The sequence below is a fragment of the Notothenia rossii genome (assembly GCF_949606895.1).
Source record: "Notothenia rossii genome assembly, chromosome: 6".
Lineage (NCBI taxonomy): Eukaryota > Metazoa > Chordata > Actinopteri > Perciformes > Nototheniidae > Notothenia > Notothenia rossii.
In genome coordinates this window covers 63,973,044-63,991,285 of record NC_136909.1, presented here as the reverse complement: position 1 = coordinate 63,991,285, position 18,242 = coordinate 63,973,044, and positions in this window count along the sequence as shown.

Genomic DNA, 18,242 nt, shown 5'->3' with positions numbered 1-18,242 from the left:
CCGCGACTGTTACAATGAAGGCTCGATAATCCGCTCACGGCATATACAGTGGGGCAAAAAAGTATTTAGTCAACCACCAATTGTGAAGTTCTCCCACTTAAAAAGATGAGAGAGGCCTGTAATTTTCATCCTAGGTACACTTCAACTATGAGAGACAGAATGGGGGGAAAGAATCCAGGAAATCACATTGTAGGATTTTTAATGAATTAATTGGTAGATTCCTTGGTAAAATAAGTATTTGGTCACCTACAAACAAACAAGATTTTTGGCTCTCACAGACCTGTAACTTCTTCTTTAAGAGCCTCCTCTGTCCTCCACTTGTTAACTGTAATAATGGCACCTGTTTGAACTCGTTATCAGTATAAAAGACACCTGTCCACAACCTCAAACAGTCACGCTCCAAACTCCACTATGGCCAAGACCAAAGAGCTGTCAAAGGACAACAGAAACAAAATTGTAGACCTGCACCAGGCTGGGAAGACTGAATCTGCAATAGGTAAGCAGCTTGGTGTGAAGAAATCCACTGTGGGAGCAATTATTAGAAAATGGAAGACATACAAGAACACTGATAATCTCCCTCGATCTGGGGCTCCACTGAAGTTTGCTAGAGAGCATTTAGATGATCCAGAAGAGGATTGGGAGAATGTCATATGGTCAGATGAAACCAAAATAGAACATTTTGGTAAAAACTCAACTAGACGTGTTTGGAGGAGAAAGAATGCTGAGTTGCATCCAAAGAACACCATACCTACTGTGAAACATGGGGGTGGAAACATCATGCTTTGGGGCTGTTTTTCTGCAAAGGGACCAGGACGACTGATCCGTGTAAAAGAAAGAATGAATGGGGCCATGTATCGTGAAATTTTGAGTAACAACCTCCTTCCAACAGCAAGGGCATTGAAGATGAAACGTGGTTGGGTCTTTCAGCATGACAATGATCCCAAACACACCGCCCGGGCAACGAAGGAGTGGCTTTTTTAAGAAGCATTTCAAGGTCCTGGAGTGGCCTAGCCAGTCTCCAGATCTCAACCCCATAGAAAATCTTTGCCCAGCGACAGCCCCAAAACATCACTGCTCTAGAGGAGATCTGCATGGAGGAATGGGCCAAAATACCAGCAACAGTGTGTGAAAACCTTGTGACGACTTACAGAAAACGTTTGACCTCTGTCATTGCCAACAAAGGGTATATAACAAAGTATTAAGATTAACTTTTGTTATTGACCAAATACTTATTTTCCACCATCATTTGCAAATAAATTCTTTAAAAATCAGACAATGTGATTTTCTGGAATTTTTTTTCTCATTTTGTCTCTCATAGTTGAGGTATGCTTAGGATGAAAATGACAGGCCTCTCATCTTTTTAAGTGGGAGAACTTGCACAATTGGTGGCTGACTAAATACTTTTTTGCCCCACTGTAGGTGTAAGCAGGGGTAAAGCGCTATTTTTATAGGTGTTAGTGGGGGTCCGGGGGCAAGCTCCCCCGGGAAGATTTATTTTTAAATATTGAAGTTAAAAGCATCAATCTGGTGCACTTTGAGAGCAAAATGAAGAGATCTATGGATACATCTCTCAACACCCATGTGAACTGTAAACAGATTTTTCTTTATGGATATTTTACAAATCACTTAAAGGTGGGGTAGGTACGTTTGAGAAACCGGCTCGAGATACACTTTTTGTTATATTCCATGGAATGCTCTTAACATCCCGATAGCAATGAATATCTTAAAGAGCAACTTCCAGGTTAAAGACACCTGTGAATAAATGTGTAGGAAAATTATGAATACACTAGATTTTCAAAAAATATACAGAAATATAAACTACAGTGACATCTGGCGTCGTTTTTGTAAGAAATGTTCACTTCCGCATAAAAAAGCCTCGGCACGTGACCTCCCGCGTGTGAAGTAACACGGGGGACACAAGGGGGAGAGCGGCCGGTGTAACGTATTAATAAACATGGATCCCAATGCTAGTTTCGACACAGAAGAAGTTGAACATGAATATTCGAATGCATATGACGGACCAAAACCTTATAATGATGAGCCTGCTAGGCGTCCAAGAGACCAGGAGCAGCCAAGGATTAGAAGAAATAACGGCCATCGGAGAGAAATTGAGCTGTGGTGTGAGGAGAACCAGTGGAGAACTGGGCAGCTATCTTGGTGAGTGACCGGCGTTAGCTACAGAATGTTAGCTAACGTCACATCAGAACATTGTGAAGTTAGCTATCATATATCAGGCTATAACTAACGTAGCATTGATAATAGAGTAATGTTACTGGCAGGACTGTTAATACTGATCCATAACAGAAACTATTGCGCAAGTATCAGCCGTATCTCGCGTTACCTAATGCAACTCCACACTACGGTGCTGTGTACCGGAGGAGAGACGCGAGATACGGCTGATACTTGACGATCTGGCGGAGAAAGGTTGTGGAGCCTCCGTTGATATGCCGTTGTAAATGGCTTGATGGAAAGCAGGTGTGTCGTCGGGGAGGGTGCACAGCTGATTGCAGCAGGTGAGTGGAGGTTGAGCCGGGAGCCAGGAGTGACAGCCACCACGCACACACAAACAACACAGACAGGGGGAAACAAACAAACACAAAGGAGACGGCTGGAGCAGTACAGCCACCACAGCGTTACCTAATGGAACTCCAGACTATTATATGTCTTACGTTGCCGTGTACCGGAGGGGAGAGAGAGAGAGCAGCGAAGAGGGGGGGTGGGGGGAGAGAAGTAATACGGTTTCCTGATAAAGCTGTGGAGAGTATGTGCTGCAGGGAGGTGGATGCACAACGCACCCAGGAACGAACGCTAGCTCCGGTCCTTTTTACTGTGGACTCGATGTCCTGACAGGCTGGTATTTGTGCAACCTGCACAAACACAATACTGCACCATGATTACAAATGGTGAAATACAATGTAAAACTACCGAAAAATACCAGCTCACTAAAACACAACCGCTCAACTCAACGCAACTATTAACTATACCTGCGGTCAGAGAGCGGAGATGTTTCCCCTTTGTGATGTAATATGACACGTTTGACGTATGACCTTAAAAAAAAGCAGTTTTTAAGAGCAGAGCTCAAAATTGCTCCTTTCCCTCTGAATTCCTGCCCTTATGTCTCGTAAAACATATCAAATCCTACACTCACTTTTTTAATTGTAATTTTCAAGCAAGTTTAAGCATAAATGTAGAAAAAAAAAAAACCTGCAAGATGCTCTTTAAGTGCTTTGACAAAAAATCCATAAAACATGTCATCTGTGGAAGCCAGGTAACGCTCAAAAATATTACATTTAGATTGTATGACAAAGTGTTTATTTAATATATCTGGCTATAGCTACTTGCTAACGGTTTAGCTTACCCCCGCGATTCAAAGCAACGTCAACGTAGCTGTAATTTATGCTTTGCTTACATGTTCGCATAACTTGGAAGTTTACTGACATTTACATACCTTGTTTACCTGGCTCAAGAATTTTCGTCTTTTTTAAGAAAAAAATGTCTATGTCCATCTTCAAAAACTCTGAGTCCGACTAACTGTTTATTTTAAACATTGTCACAGCTCAAAGGATAGATACCTGTCAGCCAATAAAACAGATGTTTATTTCTATTCAACTCCTCTGGTTGGTCTGGTGTCTTGCCTCTGTTGCATTCACTGAACACGGGAAATTACAATCCTGCCGTCCTCTCTAGTGTCATAATGAGGCTCAGGTAAAGCACGGTTAATGTATTATATTATTGACTCAATAATATAATACATGACTTTGAGAATAGGCAATCTAGATTTTTTTTCTTTTGCTAGGGGGCCCCTTAACGGCTGCGGGGCCCTAAGCGGCCGCTTATGTCGCTTAATGGGTCGGGCCGTCTCTGGATAAAACATTACGTGTTGATAGAAATCAACACGTTATGAAATAAGACCCCACGGTTTGATGATTGATAGGTGTGTGGGCTGTCTTTCATTTTGACACAGAACAATGGGGGCTATCCACCCTTATCCACAATATCAAGTCATTCACACAGCCTCTTCCCTCTTCTCTCTGTGAGGAGCAGCAGGTTCAGCTTTCAGAACAAAGTAACAAAAAACTAAAATGGCATTCATTTTTTTAAATACAGGACTGTCTCAGAAAATTAGAATATTGTGATAAAGTTCTTTATTTTCTGTAATGCAATTAAAAAAACAAAAATGTCATACATTCTGGATTCATTACAAATCAACTGAAATATTGCAAGCCTTTTATTATTTTAATATTGCTGATTATGGCATACAGCTTAAGAAAACTCAAAAATCCTATCTCAAAAAATTAGAATAGTTCCTCAGACCAAGTAAAAAAAAAAGATTTATAACAGCAAAACACAATCAAACATTTGAAAATGTCCATTAATGCACTCAGTACTTGGTTGGGAATCCTTTTGCACGGATTACTGCATCAATGCGGCGTGGCATGGAGGCAATCAGCCTGTGGCATTGCTGAGGTGTTATGGATGCCCAGGATGCTTCAATAGCGGCCTTTAGCTCATTAGCATTGTTGGGTCTGGTGTCTTTCAGCTTCTTCTTCACAATACCCCACATATTCTCTATGGGGTTCAGGTCAGGGGAATTTGCAGGCCAATCGAGGACAGTAATGCCATGGTCAGTACACCAGTTACTGGTGGTTTTGGCACTGTGGGCAGGTGCCAGATCATGCTGGAAAATGAATTCCTCATCTCCATAGAGCTTTTCAGCAGACGGAAGCATGTAGTGCTCTAAAATCTCTTGGTACACAGCTGCATTTACTCTGAGCTTGATGAAACACAGTGGACCAACACCAGCAGCTGACATGGCTCCCCAAACCATCGCTGACTGTGGGAACTTCACACTGGATTTCAAGCAACTTGGATTTTGCTCCTCTCCAGCCTTTCTCCAGACTCTGGCGCCTTGACTTCCAAATGAAATACAAAACTTGCTTTCGTCCGAAAAGAGGACTTTGGACCACTGTGCAACTGTCCAGTGCTTCTTTTCCTTAGCCCAAGTCAGACGCCTCTTCCGTTGTCTTGAGTTCAGAAGTGGCTTGACCATGGGAATACGGCTATTGTAGCCCATTTCCCGGACACGTCTGTGAACAGTGACTTTTGATACCTGGACTCCAGCTTCAGTCCACTGTCTTTGAAGCTCCCCCAAATTCTGGAAGCGACTCTTCTTCACAATGCTGTTAAGGCTGCGGTCATCTCTCTTGGTTGTGCAGCGTTTCCTGCCACATTTCCCCCTTCCAACAGACTTTTTGTGGATGTGCTTTGAAACTGCACTCTGTGAACAGCTTGCTCTTTGAGAAATTTCTTTTTGTGTCTTACCCTCCTGATGGAGGGTGTCAATGACGGTCCTCTGGACAGCAGTCAGATCAGCAGTCTTCCCCATACTTGTGATTTAGTTTACTGAACCAAGCTGAGTGTTTTTCAAGGCTCAGGAAACCCTTGCAGGTGTTTCGAGTTAATTAGACGATTCAAGTGATTCGTTGAACACCCTACTAGTATACTTTTTCATGATATTCTAATATTTAGAGATAGGATATTTGAGTTTTCTTAAGCTGTATGCCATAATCAGCAATATTAAAATAATAAAAGGCTTGCAATATTTCAGTTGATTTGTAATGAATCCAGAATGTATGACATTTTTGTTTTTTTAATTGCATTACAGAAAATAAAGAACTTTATCACAATATTCTAATTTTCTGAGACAGTCCTGTATGTCGTGTAGTAATAGATTTATTTATTTTTCTTCTCAAGAGAGCACCAGAATGTGTATTTTATGTTAGTATTTCAAAAAATCTTCTCGGGGTGAGTCCCCCCAGACCCCCCTGAAGGGGTTGGGTTTTCAGCATGTCAACTCTTTCACCTGTGGGGAAATTGCAGGATTGGCTCCAGGTCGCCCTTTTTATTTACGACAAGACAAATGTGCTTTTTTATTTCCTACAGTTCAATTTGGATTGAGACAGGGAAATAATCTAAACCTCACGCGTGGCGTTTCACTGTCAAGGGGAGCGTGTATGTAATTACATTGCAAATACTGACTTGAGCCCCACCACTGTATAGAGTGGCGAAGTCCCTCCCCTTCCGGGGGAGCTCCATGGGACCTTATTTCGGAAAAATTATGTATTGAAGTCAATGGAGAGAGAAAGATTATCTTTCGATCCCGTTTGAATTGTGCCACGAATTACACATATGATGTTTGTCAATTTAACCTGTTAAGTCCCAAGGTCCCCGTCGGCGGGTACTTTTTTTTCTTCTTTTCACGACACTGTGTCTCAGGGAATCTTAATATTTAAGAATCTATGAATGTTTTATACAAGATTAACGGGAATAATCTCAGCTAACTGACGATACAAACCATTTTTACCAAAACAAAACACAAGTCTCATAAGAAGCATCTAAATGACCCCTGAGCGAAAAATGCTAACCTATTACTGCACCGATAATCATTCCTAGCTCCCTTATTACTTATTCTAGGTGCACATCCAACACATCGTTTATGATCGCAAGGAGACACAGAATCTAACGGTGCCCACCTCAACACTGAAAGATACAAACTTGCGACGTTATCAACAAAAACGTACATCAAAACAAGTGGCGCTAGGTAGCCCACAACGCTAACATGGCTTACCTTCATCTTTGTCTGGTCTAAACTGGTCTTCAATGGCATTAAAACGATACAAACAATGCTGTAGTTAATCCATAGGTTAATATCCAATGTCACTGCGTCCCCTTTGAAATGTTCTGATAATCCATAAGCAATAAAACAGCTTTTTTTCCGTTGCTTGATATCAGAGCAGGGATATTTCTCCCCTCTGCTGAAAGCTAGCATGCACAGAGACGCCACCTTTTTTTTTTTAACATGAGTGTGTGTGGGACGATTTCCCTTGGATTCCATGGGCTCTAACGGTCAGAAAGAGAGGTCACATGTCAAAAACGAACAAGGGGGGCCAGAGATATGGAAAATCCACCCAAATGGCCCCAGAAGAGGTTTGTTTTTGCTAGATCTGTCTAAAAAGGTCAAATATCACTTGTTTTGCATCAATCTTGATACAGGGTACTTATTATATGTTGTACTTTGGATTTCTAAAGCTTTTAGTCTACTAACCCATCATCCAAGGTTAGTTTTCACTATAAGTACCTACAGTTTTTTACCATGTTCAATCTGAATTTTCTTTAAAATAAAAAACATCTATATTGATTCTGACTTTTCTACATCCAACTCACAGGTTTATCATTACTTTGAGAAAAAACATTATTAATTCAACCCTTTTAGAAGGGAAGATATGGTCATTTGTTCTGGGAATGTCATTTTCGAGCCTGAAACCTGAAAAACAGGTTTGGGGCCTAACAGGTTAAAAGATAATTTTGCAAGTCAAAAAAAATATATATGTGTCGTAAAACTGAAGTAACACATTTTTTTGTGTGAAACGCTTAATGAACTACATCTCTGGTCTCGCAGACTCTCACAACAACACACGTCACCAAGATGGCCATCACTACTGTCTTGCCAAAAAAGTGATTGACTACCCTCACTATCAACACAATGAAACACGTCCAGAAGAATGTCATGCAAAGCTGCCTGCCTGCCTGCCTTCCAGGGACGTGCACAGGTACGGGCTAATGTTGCCCGGGCAACGGCCCGTTTGGCCTTTTTGGCTGACCTGCCCCTCTGGACAGAGCGAGAGTTTGTTTTTATTTTTGTCTGTTGTGGCCGAATCAACATGATAAGCCCATAATTAGTATTGTAGCGTCTCGCTGCGGGAAACACACTTTGTCAGCGCTGTCATCTGCCGGTGCGTTAAGACCACCTCAGTGTCGGATTTTGGAAACTTGATTTTGAGTTGTTTCATGGCAGTTAGGGTATAAGGGACAAACCAGGGGACTTTACTTCCTCTTGATACCGTCGGTTATATACAAAAAATACCTAAATATAGCCTACATGTTATTGTGCTTCTGTCTTTCTGTGTCTTTTCATCTGTAAACTCCCTCAACGGCCGCTCGCTCTCTTTTCTTGATCGCCCTCTCACGGGTGAACAGTTCAATGTTGGTTTATCATTGTAGGATTTCTGCCATGTCTCTACCACTTTAGTTTGACCATCTCTGTTATTAAGTCATAGAATACTAAATAAACAAGTAATTAGATACCTTACCGTTACTGCCCTCATGATAAGAATAAGAATAATGCGTATTGAACTGGTTTCATTAATTAGTGAGTTTATTTAAGGTAATTAGTTAGAGGCCCTATTTTATTAGTATGTCTGGACTGTACAGCAGTTACAATGTTCAAACTACATTAGAGCATAATTGTCCCCATTTTGTCTTTCATAGTTACTAACATTAGATATTTTAATGAGAAATGGACCGCAAAACAAAACATTTCCCTGGTTTTCATTTTTAAAACGAAGTCACCGAATGCAAGTAGTCGCCTTAGCTTATCTTGTTATGAGATGTGAATTACTGTTCAATTTAATTGATGTAATAATAGTTTGGTTTCTTTTACATTAAAAACAAGTTACAAATTTCGAAAGACGTCTTGTGTTTTTTTCCGGGGGGAGGCCCTTTTTCCAGTTTAGAGCAATAGCCCCTCCAAATGTCTGTGCACGTCCCTGCTGCCTTCCTTTGATTCTCTCTGAACTGCCTGATCTTTTTAATGTTTAATGCAAGCGGCAAACTCTGGGGAACAGCCGGGACGCCAATACGGAAGTGCAACACACTGCAGTTCATGCATGGGCCGCTAGGGACTGACTGCAGAAAGGAGCAATTTCCATTGACCCCCATGTTAAAATGCCCAATTTTACAGCAGAAAAAAAACATGTTTCTACCCATGGATGCAATAAATATTATTATCGATATAGTTAGATTCCACCTTCATGATTATGAATCTGTGAGTGAATTGTTTTCTAACACGACCCTTTTATTTATATTAGGTCTTAAAGTTTTTGCATAAATTAGGGCGTGGTCACTTTGATGGACATGTACATGCCTCACTGTCAGCTAACAGCAACTTGTCCACTCTGCTAGGCTACAACCATAGAGGCTACAACGTTAGTTAGTCATAGTACTGTACTTGACCCTTTAGCTTCAGCCGTGTTCGTGGTGATTGTGCTTTTTAGGGAATATTGTTACAAATACCAGACAATTAAAATGTTGTGCTGTGCGCTTGAATGTACTAACAGAACTTCCAAGAAGTCTAAAATGATAATATTATACATGTTAATCCCGTTCGCTGGTGTTTGTGTGCTTGGTAGCTTAGCTTGTTACTTATTAGCCAGCTAAGGACGTAACCATTTATACATACATACATTTTAGTTTATGATTCAGCCTTGGGTAAGACTTTTATAGTCTATGGCTTTGACGCCCATAATGCTAAACGGGAGCAAATGTTAATGGGGGACCCAATTATCCCAGTGGTGGCCGCCGGAGCTACACTGTAAATTGTAATAGTGCCCCTTACTTAAACAAAATAGTGACATCAACTGATATCTACATTATTTGTTAACTTAACTCAATACAAAAAGTTAAAATTAGTTATTTAACTCATCAGCTTGAAGTAACCGTTACTTTAAAGTACGAGTGAGCAGCTCTCTTTGAAAACACGTGGGCGACTACGCATGCGCAGTTTGCCACAGAGACGTCAGACGACGTAATGGGTCATGGAACGAAGCGGGAAGAAATCATTGTCGAGAGTCTGAGGACATGAGAAGGTAAGTTTTAACCCAGTCTATGGTTTTAACAAACAATATTGTGCTACAGAGTTGGGAAGTTAGCCAAAATCATTCAGGGTTAGCTATCGTTATTTGTTGTAATGAGTCATCCTCTTTCGTCAGATGAACACCGACTTTTACCGTGTTTAAGTAAAAATCGTGGTAAGGCTATAAGGTAAGAGCTAACTTTAAAGCTAATAAAGTTAGCCCGTCATGTAGGCATATGGCGTGGAATTAATTCCGGTTGTATGTATTGGAAGAAAACTTGTGTGCTGACCCTGCAGCAACTGCTACATTCCCTGTTAGCACACATTAGCTACTGCTGCACGTTCCTCTACCGCCATTTTAGGCATTGCTATTGTTCTAACTTTAGCCTGTTAAGCCTGGTTGCCCCCGCGGGACGCAACGTCTTGCAAAAAACAGCGTCTTAGAGCTTCTTAACATTTAAAGATTCTAAACCTATTAATGATGCACCCACTTCACGGGAAGAAACTCAGCTAACAGACGATATTAACCATTTTTAGTTGCTCATCATCATCAGTGAGCTATTTTTAGAATGTGCACGCTACGTTCGTTTTAAGCAGGCTGTGTGCCCTGCTCCTCCGTGACGATGACGGCTTGAGGCTAAACAAATAATGATAAACTAATTTGAAAGGGGCTATAATGCAGAGTTGTTTGACTTTTTACACTTTATTCTCCGCCTTTCCTCTGGTCTCTGACTGTGAGTGTGTGCATTCGTGTGTGTGTGTTGGGAGGGGAGCCCCGCCCTTCAGAAACAGAGCTAGAACATGCAAAGCAATGCAGTGGACACTGAAACATGCACATAAATTTGATAAATAACATAAGCCTTTAGTTTATTTAATAAAAGAGCACATGTTCAATGCAAAAAGTAACCGTAGATAGATTACTTCAGTTGCAATTTGGCATATATAACAAATTAATTAAAAAAAGACGTTCTCTCCTCAGCTCTGTTTCTGAAGGACGGGGATCCCCTCCCGACACACACACAAGAGCACACACTGTCAACCCAAGACAATGGTAGGGGAAACACTGCGTTATAATTCGGAAAAATAACATGATATTACATTTGTTCATACCGATCAGCCCTACCGTGTCCTAAAACACTAAAAACTGATAATTTACATGCAATATTTTAACACAAGCTGCCTTATAAATGAATTAATTTAATTACAATTCAAAAACGTCCCATTTAACTACATACTGATATATATGGGCGGATTGTATATTTTCAAACATTGTAAAATAACACGAAAAAAAACATTTCCAATAAATGCTGAGTAAATTATTTCTAACATAGTTGCAGGCCTTATTTGCATTATTAGTTTGGTAAAGTGTTATTCTATATTTTGTCATGGTATGGAAATGCATGAAATTTGATTTCAGAATTTGTGTAGAAACCCGGTATAGTTTGAATGCAGTTTAACTTATTGTGTTTTTCTATTTTTTGTGTGTAGGTATTGATCTTCAGAGAAATAAAACATGCATTGGCAATGTAAGTACTGCCTATTTTCTTCTGAAAAGAGGGCTCAGCTATTGAAGCACTATCGCTTAAAACATGGAAGCTATGCCAGAACCACTCCAATTCCATGCCTCTACAAAGATTGTCTGTGTTCATTCAAGTCATTTAATGCCTTAAAAGTCCATTTAACAAGATATCACTCCCATGATATGCAGATGAGCGAAGCTGGTGATCTCCCTGTTATATACCATTGTCCTCTTTGCGATTTTGAAGAACCCTGTACAGAAGTCCCTCTCTGAAGAACCAGCACCTTACCGTGGTAGAGAGGTTTGTGTGCCCTGATGAACCTGGGGAATGTGTTGTCTGGAACCTTGTGTTCCCGGTAGGGTCTCCCATGGCAAATTGGTCTCAGGCAAGGGGCCAGACTAAGATTGGTTCACAAGACCTCATGAAAGACGACACACGAAGTGAGGATATCCGGCCCGGAGGAAGCCCGAGGTCCCGTTCTGGAGCCAGGCCCAGAAGGAGGACTCGTCGGCGAGCGTCTGGTGGCCGGGCTTGCCACGGAGCCCGGCCGGGCACAGCCCGAAAAGGCGACGTGGGCAACACTTCCGCTTCTCCGTCCCGCGGGCCCACCACCTACGGGAAACAGCGGTGGGGTTGGGTGCGCTGCCAGAAGGGTGGCAGTGAAGGCAGAGGGTCTCGACGGACCAGACCCGGGCGACAGAAGCTGGCTTTGGGGACGTGGAACGTCACCTCTCTGGGGGGGAAGGAGTCGGAGCTTGTGCGGGAGGTGGAGCGTTACCAGTTGGATCTGGTTGGGCTCACCTCTACGCACAGCGTCGGCTCTGGAACCTTACTTCTGGATAGGGGTTGGACTCTATTCTTCTCCGGAGTTGCTCAAGGTGTGAGGCGCCGGGCGGGTGTGGGGATACTCACAAGTCCCCGGTTGGGTGCTTCGTTGTTGGAGTCTACCCCAGTGGACGAGAGGGTTGCCTCCCTACGCCTGCGGGTTATGGGGGTAAAACTCTGACTGTTGTGTGTGCTTATGCACCCAACAGCAGTTCAGAGTATACGGCCTTCTTGGAGACCCTGGAAATAGTCCTTTATGGGGCTCCTGAAGGGGACTCTTTAATCTTGCTGGGACACTTCAACGCACATGTGGGCAATGATGGAGACACTTGGAGGGGAGTGATTGGGAGGAACGGCCCCCCTGATCTGAACCGGAGTGGTGGTTTGTTACTGGACTTCTGTGCTAGTCATGGATTGGCCATAACAAACACCATGTTCGAACATAAGGATGCTCATAAGTGTACGTGGTACCAGAGTACCCTAGGCAGAAGGTCCATGATCGATTTCGTTATCGTATCATCGGACCTGAGGCCGTATGTTTTGGACACTCGGGTAAAGAGAGGGGCGGAGTTGTCAACTGATCACCATCTGGTGGTGAGTTGGGTCGAGTGGCGGGGGAAGCCTCTGGATAGACCGGCTAAGCCCAAACGTGTAGTTCGGGTGAACTGGGAACGTCCGGAGGAGGCCCAAGTTCAGGAGGCCTTCAACTCACACCTCCGGCGGAGCTTTTCGGGCATTCCTGTGGAGGTTGGGGACATTGAACCAGAGTGGTCGGTGTTCAAAGCCTCCATTGCCGAAGCCGCGGCGGGGAGCTGTGGTCTCAAGGTCCTAGGTGCCTCAAGGGGCGGTAACCCTCGAACCTCCTGGTGGACACCGGTGGTCAAGGAAGCCGTCCGACTGAAGAAGGAGGTCTTCAGGGATTTTTTATCCCGGGGGACTCCCGAGGCAGTCGCAAGGTACCGACAGGCCCGACAGATCGCGGGTACAAGCGGCCGAGATGGGTTTTCTCCGCAGGGTGGCTGGTGTCTCCCTTAGGGATAAGGTGAGAAGTTCGGTCATCCGGGAGGGACTCGGAGTTGAACCGCTCCTCCTTCGCGTTGAAAGGAGCCAGTTGAGGTGGTTCGGGCACCTAGTTAGGATGCCACCTGGGCGCCTCCCTAGGGAGGTGTTCCAGGCACGTCCAGCTGGGAAGAGACCAAGGGGTAGACCTAGAACCAGGTGGAGGGATTATATCTCTTCGCTGGCCTGGGGGCGCCTTGGGATCCCCCAGTCAGAGCTGGTTGATGTGGCCAGGGAAAAGAAAGTTTGGGGCTCTCTGCTGGAACTGCTACCTCCGTGACCCGACCACGGATAAGCGGGAGAAGATGGATGGATGGATGTACAGAAGTCATTTTCTTCACCCATTTGCGCCAACATCTTAAAAAACAGGAAATCGTGAAATGTCCATTTGAAAACTGCACTCTTGAGAGCAATGTATACTCAACATTTAATGCTCATAAATGTAAAGAACATAGTCATCCAAGACAGAAGAAGTTGAAGCCTGACATTGCTGTGACCAGTGCAGCTTACAATTCAGATCTGAATCTGTCTCAAGATGCACCACAAGATGAGGCTCTTTACAATGATCCTATCGTTTTTTTCAAGAGGAAAATAAGGAAGAGGCTCAAATTGAAAATCTGGATGATTTACAGCATCAACTGGAACACAATTTAGCCTCGGTATTTCTAAAACTGCAGGCAATCTTGCATATATCTGACATTGCAGTACAGGAGGTAATCCAACATCTGAATCAGATTGTTCTTTTATCAGAGCCTCTTTTGCAAAATGCCATTAAAAACATTCTTGGTGAACATGGTGTCACTGACAGTGATTCTGTTTTGAGGGAGATTACAAATGCTGTCAAAGAGAATAACCAGTTCCTGAAAATGACTGATGCTGGCCGGTCACTCTCCACAGCTGGTAAAAGAGCATCATATTTTGAAAAGGAATTCCCTCTAGTGATGACAGTTCAATACAAGCCTGGACAAGAACCAAAATCTTACAAAAATTGCTAAACAGAGCTGATGTTTTAGAAAAACTTCTCAGTCAAGATGAATCTGTTGATGGATACAACACTTATAGAGATGGCACACACTATCGTGAGAAGGCTTTCTTTAAAACTGGGACCCTCCGGATTGTCCTTGGGCTTTACATTGATGACTTTGAGATAGCCAATCCTCTGGGCACTTCAAGGAAGAAACAAACAGTTTTTTGTTTTCTGTTAACAAATTATCCCTGACCACTTATGAGCAATGTGTGTTTCAATATATTTCAGGGTACAGATGTTAATGGCAAGCGAACAGCAGTCCTCCAAGGCCTTCCTGTCATCCTGGGTGATGAAAACAATGACTTCTTCAAGACTTGCTATGTAAGTAGTCTTTTTTCATCATTATTTAAATTCTACGCCACAGGACGCCCAATCTATTTTATCCTGTCCCTTGTGTTACATAAATATATTTTAGCTTTTGTTATGATACTGGCCAAAAGTGGGCCTTCAGCAGGCCAAGGTCAAATCTGCATTTAAAATGTTATTGTGGTTGTAATTTTACTGTTGCCTATGTTGATGACCCAGACATCTCCAACAGCTCCATCCGGATCCTTACAGTCATCCCTGAAGACAGCCTAGCTTCACCTGCTCACTCCACCTTGCACCGTCAGCAATCGCCATCATATTGGAAGGGAAAATGGTGATGGACGGCATCAATTCTCTCCCAGATGCCATGTGCCTACTTTTTGGACTCATCTACGCCCTCAATTTGCAATACCCTCAACAACTTAAGTACACTTTTGAATTTATTCAAAGGGTGATGCTGTCACTTGGCCATAAGTCCCTTAAACCAAAACTACAATAACTCAAAAATGCCCTGATGCAGTGAGTCAGAGCACCTCCAACTGGGACCATTTTCTCTTTTGGAAAAGTGATTTTTCTTTGTTATTATTATTATTTTTCAAAGGCCGCGTTGCAAGAATGACATTGTTTTTGTATAAATGTGTACATTTTTCTGATGGAAGAACAGAAGTCAGCCTAAAAAATGCCCTGATGCAGTGAGTCAGAAACCCTCCCACTGCATGGCAAGCCGATTTAGCTTTTATTCATTTCTGAAGGATATCAAAAAATCAATTCTTACTAGTAATAATGTTTATTTCTGATATCAAAAATTGAGTTTCAACTAGTTAGAAAGAGAATTCTTGATATCAGAAATTAAATTGTAACTAGTTGTAATATGTATTCTTGATATCAGAAATGCGATTTTAACTGGTGAGATTTGCTTCGTTTTTCTCATTCATTTCAATGGGAGTCGGAATTTGAACTAGTTCAAAATCCTTTTTGATATCAGGAATTCAATTGTTACTATCTATAATTCAATTTCTATTTATAACTAGTTACAATTGAATTCCTGATATAAAAAAAACGATTTTGAACTAATTCAAAGTGTATTTTTGATATCAACAATTGGCATTTCGACTAGTTCAAATAGAATTGTTGATATCAGAAATTGGTATTTTTACTAGTTCAAATGTAATTGTAACTAGTTACAATTTAATTTCGGATATCAAGAATTCGCTTTCTAACTAGTGAAAATTCAATTTTTGATATCAGAAATAAACATTATTACTAGTAAGAATTGCATTTTTGATATCAAGAATTATCATTCTTACTAGTAAGAATTGATTTTTTGATATCCTTCAGAAATGAATAAAAGCTAAATCGGCTTGGCATGCAGTGGGACCGTTTCTCTTTTGGAAAAGAGATTTTTTTTTGTAATTATTATTCTTTTTCAAAGGCCGCGTTGTAGTACACACAGAGGCACTCTGTATACATTTTTGTATAAATATGTACATTTTTCTGATGAAAGCACAGAAGTCAGCCTCTCAACATATGTTTGTTAACAAAACAAATACAATGTGAATATCATTACCATTGAAATGTCTTGTTTGTTACAAAAGCTTAACATTTTAAGTTCAGCTTACATGAAAATGTTGAGGCAATCGGTTTCCTGATATTACCCTAGTAAAGTGAACTGCTTTGACAAGTAATGTTCACTTTTTATTATGAGTTGTGCTAATTCAACATAACTCAGATATTTAAGTTGTCTAAACCAACTTTTTATAGTCATCGTAATGAATGATCTTGAGTTGGGTCTACTCAAGTTTACTGTAATGATATAAGTTGTCCACTAGACTCCTAGTTACGTCGCGAGCTGCGTACATGATTTCAAATACCGCGAAATAATCTGTGACGCATTTGTGTGTATTGTGTTTGTTTCCCGGGGAAACCCTCACAAGAAACACCGGCTGTTGTTATGCCTGCTGTGATGTTAAGTTGCCTCTTGTAATTATGCCTTTACAAGCTTAAAAGTTGTTTTTATCATCTGAATTTGGCGAAACAAGTTTAATATTCTTAAAACCAAGACTTTGTTTATTTGAAATCAGATAAAAACAAACTGTCACGGACCCTGCCGTGTTATCTATTATTACTACGCTTTTCATTCATAATTTCAGCGGGAGGGAGGGGGAGTGGTGCTGAGGAACAGCAGAGTGTGGGTTGACAGGTGTCTGTGTTGACATTCCCCTTATTGTGGAATAAGGGGAATGCAGAGACTCGCTACAAGTGTTTTAGGTTCAAGTTAGACAACTAATGTCTGGGTTAGTGTTTATGACTTCATGTGTATGTCATCTTAATGGTTAATCTCAATACACACACATTTTCCGTGATTTCCAATAGTTTAAAAATTCTACTGTTTAATAACCTGTTCAATACAAACATGCCACTTGTAAAAATGAAATAACATTTCTGTGAACTGATATATGTTTAGTGAGCTTATTAGAGGATGTTCCCATTTTTTGGGGATGTTCCCTTTGATTGTAAAATGTCAATGAAGATGTCAGACTTAGTATATTTGATAATAATAACATACAACACATGGAATTTTTGTGTGTGTGTGTTCCAAGTGAATCTGCGGCCCCCTGGTGGCCAGTACATCAATGATGTGGCCCCCACCACCATCAAAGTTGCCCATCCCTGCCGTAGAGTCTATAGCCGCTTTCACACTGCAGGAATTGCCGTACTTTAGTATCGGCACTAAAGTAACACAGCGCTGAATCCGCCAGGGTGCTAGTGCCAATCGCATTCACACCGCTGTACTTTCCCTGAGGCAAGATTACGCTGACGTCACTTCGTCTTCTTCTTCTCTAGGTTTACTGGCAGGCCGCAAAACCACTTCACGGCGAGTACAAAAAAAATGAGAGAAGAAGAACTACACGGGGAGGGGGTATAAAGCCCTCAGCAGACAGACCGTAGTGCGAAGATAAAGTGTCACATGATTATCTACTCAATAGTGAATTCAGCATCAACTTCACCAAGATGAAGTTAATATCTTCCTAAGATACGTGTTACTTTATGTCCCTACTAGAATCCGAGCTAAAATGACTCAAACCAAAAAAAATTCAAGCAAAGAATCATGTGCACCATGAGGCTGGGTTATAAGGGTAATTTACAAATAAAATACCCCATTATAACAATGGACTTTATCTTTATGTATTTATTATATATTACCCCCTCAGGCTGATTTTGGAAAAGGACATTAACCGTTGTTTGGTGTTTTTCCCTTATTTATCTAAAACAAATGACATGATAAATTACTTGTGTTTATGTGTGTAAGACTTGTGTTTCCGCCTCTGCCATTGCTGCACAAGGTTGCAACATTGTAGATAAATTCAACCACCGACACCTGTCTGCTCTCACATTACGTGTGGTCCTAACTGCTTTAAAGTACAAAAAAACTACTCGCTCAGGTGTGGATGTGGTTTTGTAGCGAGGAAAAAAATGGCTGCTTAACAAAAAAAATTCAGAGTCCAACGGGGCGTGGTTTGCAATTCGCCCAGCCAATAGAAATAGAATATAAATTGGCACTCTTTTATCACCAGGTTCGTACCGGTTCGTACCACCTCTCTAGCAGGGACTGAAAATGGCCAAAAGAGTTCCCGGCACTGAGTAGTCCCGGCGGTGTGAACGCGACATTATTGGAACTAACGGAACTAAAGAACCAAAATACCAGGGAAAGTCCTGGGTGTGAATGCGGCTTATGGTTCTCAAATGGGGGTACGCGGACCCCTAGGGGTAAATTGGAGTACTGCAGGGGGTACGTGAGATTTATTTTATGTTA